This window comes from Camelus bactrianus, chromosome 8 (assembly GCF_048773025.1).
Source record: "Camelus bactrianus isolate YW-2024 breed Bactrian camel chromosome 8, ASM4877302v1, whole genome shotgun sequence".
Lineage (NCBI taxonomy): Eukaryota > Metazoa > Chordata > Mammalia > Artiodactyla > Camelidae > Camelus > Camelus bactrianus.
In genome coordinates, this window is record NC_133546.1 from 8,718,574 (window position 1) to 8,721,423 (window position 2,850).

Genomic DNA, 2,850 nt, shown 5'->3' on the forward strand with positions numbered 1-2,850 from the left:
TCATTTTAATGCTCTGCTCTCACTGTCTTGAAATTCTTAATAGTTTTGAAGAAGGGGCCTCACATTTTCATTTTGCTCTGGGACTCTCAAATGTTCCTGAGATTGTTTGTCTGAAATACTTGCCACCCACCAACCATCCACTCCCCTCCAGCACTCCCACACACCAGCTAACCTCCTGCTCTTCCTTCACAGCTCCTCAGAACTGTCACAGCAGTTAAAATTCTTCAGGAACATCTTCCCTGTCCCCAGTCTAAAAGTTTTCACAGTACTGGTTTCCTTGCCTTTGGAAACATGTCAGTCTGTAATTCATTAGAGTGATCATTTACCTGCCTCCCCCATCAGACTAAGTTAAGGAGAGGAGGCCCTATGCCCGCGTCTTGCACCTGCCTTTCGCACCACACCAAGCTCAGAGTAAGCACCGCTAATACTTTGTGAAATGAATGAATAATGAATGGATGAGAGGAGTTGCAAATCACAAATCTTCAGTCCAGCTTTTGCCTGAGTTTACTTTCAAGCAAGTCAGAGAATTCTGTGGAACACATTTGAAAACTGTGGTCTATCATTACCTAAGTTTATGTGAAACATTGTACAAGTTTTCTGCAAGTTTTATTATTCAATGATGTGTTTTTTAAAAAATACTCTGCAGAAGTGTTATTCCTCTAATGACATTTTATGAGGTAATGTTGATTTTGATTGGTACATTTGAAAATGAAACTGCTAAATTTAGCAGTAGTTACTGGAGATATAGTGCCCAATTCATTATTAAAAATGCAATAAATAAAGATTTAATTATGTTCAAGATAATACTCTTCAGTGTGACTTATCATTGAAGTGCACATCTCCTATATACTTTCTAGTTATTGGCTGGCATTTGCTTGTCTTGGAAGTAATTACCAAGTACATGGAATGATAAAATGGCAATCGTCTCATTTATAGGTGTAGAAACAAGACCAGGGTAGTTAAATGACTTACCCATGGCCACAAATTAAGCCAGAGCAGGGACAAGAGCCCATTCCCTTATCACAGGTCTTCAAAACATATCATTTTCAAATTTAAAATATTTTAGATAAGAGGTTTGAAGGGAGTTTTGTGACAATCAGGACAAATGGGACCTAATTAAACTTAAAAGCTTTGCACAGCAAAGGAAACCATCAACAAAACAAAAAGACAATCTACAGAATGGGAGAAAATATTTGCAAATGACATGGCCAATAAGGGATTAATACGCAACATATATAAACAGCTCATACAACTCAACATTAAAAAAAACAAACAACTCAATTTAAAAATGGATAGAAGAACTGAATAGACCTTTCCAAAGAGGAAACACAGACGATCAACAGGCACAGGAAAAGATGCTCAACATTGCTAATCATCAGGGAAATGAAATCAAAACCACAATGAGATATCACCTCACACCTGTCAGAATGGCTGTCATCAAAAAGACTACAAATAACAAATGTTGGGAAAGATGTGGAGAAAAGGGAACCCTCTTATACTGTTTGTGGGAATGTAAACTGGTGCAACTGCTGTGGAAAATGGTATGGAAATTTCTCAAAAAACTAGAAATAGAGCTACCATATGATCCAGCAATTCCACTCCTGGGTATATAGTGGAAAAAAACAAAAACACTAATTGAAAAAGATACATGCACTCCAATGTTAACAGTAGCATTATTTACAACTGCCGAGATATGGAAACAACCTAAATGTCCATCAACAGGTGAATGGATAAAGAAGATGTAGTATGTATACGCAATGGAATACTACTCAGCCATAAAAAAAGAATGAAATGTTGCCATTTGCAGCAACACAGATGGACTTGGAGGGCATTATACTAAGTGAAGTAAGTCAGACAAAGACAAATACTGTATAATATCACTTATATGTGGAGTCTAAAAAATACAACAAACTAGTGAATGTAACGAAAAAGAAGCAGACTCATAGATACAGAGAACAAACTGGTGGTTACCAGTGGTGGTGGGGGCAATATAGGAGTGCGGGAGTGGGAGGTACAAACTGTTAGGTGTAAGACAGGCTCACGGATGTGTTGTACAGCATGAGGAATGCAGCCAACATTTTGTAATAACTGTAAATGGAAAGTAACCTTTCAAAATTGAATATGAAAAAAAAAAATCACTGCTAAGAACAGGATAAAGACTCCTGTCCTGAACTGTACTAGGAGCCACCCACCCACACCAGAAGGACAGAGAAAGCATGACATTCTTTCCTCTCATCTCACAAAGTCCAGCCACCCTGTGGAACAGTGGCTTCTCCCAAACTAGAAAGTGACTTCACTCAGGATCATCACAAAGAGCCCTGGGCAAAGTTGGGAAGCAGGTCATTTGTCTTTCGCTTCCATTGATCACCCATTCATACCTCTTTCTTCCCTCCCATCCCCCTCCTTCCTCGACAGGCTTCCACAGACGTGGCAACTTACATCTCGGCCCTCAGATGCCAGAGCCCTCATGTTGAGCTTGGCACATGCCAAGTTCAATTATTTCCTCTACTCCCATTGATGAGAACACAATTGATTGGTTAAGAAATTTGATTTGCATCTGCAGACCTCTGTTGGTTATTAGCAGATTGCAGTTTAAAAAGAAAAAAGAGCTGTAGCCAGAGCAACAGAGCCTCTCCGTTTGGGCTTTGCACTCTTTTTATTAAGCGGAGGGAAACTGAGAGATAAAGATTCCTAGGGAGCCTGTGCTAGTGACACAGCTGGCAGTGGTGGGGAAAGAATGGCCGTTAGCTCTTGCTCTGGGTTTGTTCAGCAACGCTTAAACCTCATGACTATACACTTCTGAACTGAAAGCCTTTTTAACTGCAGAAATTAACATTAACTTCCTTATTG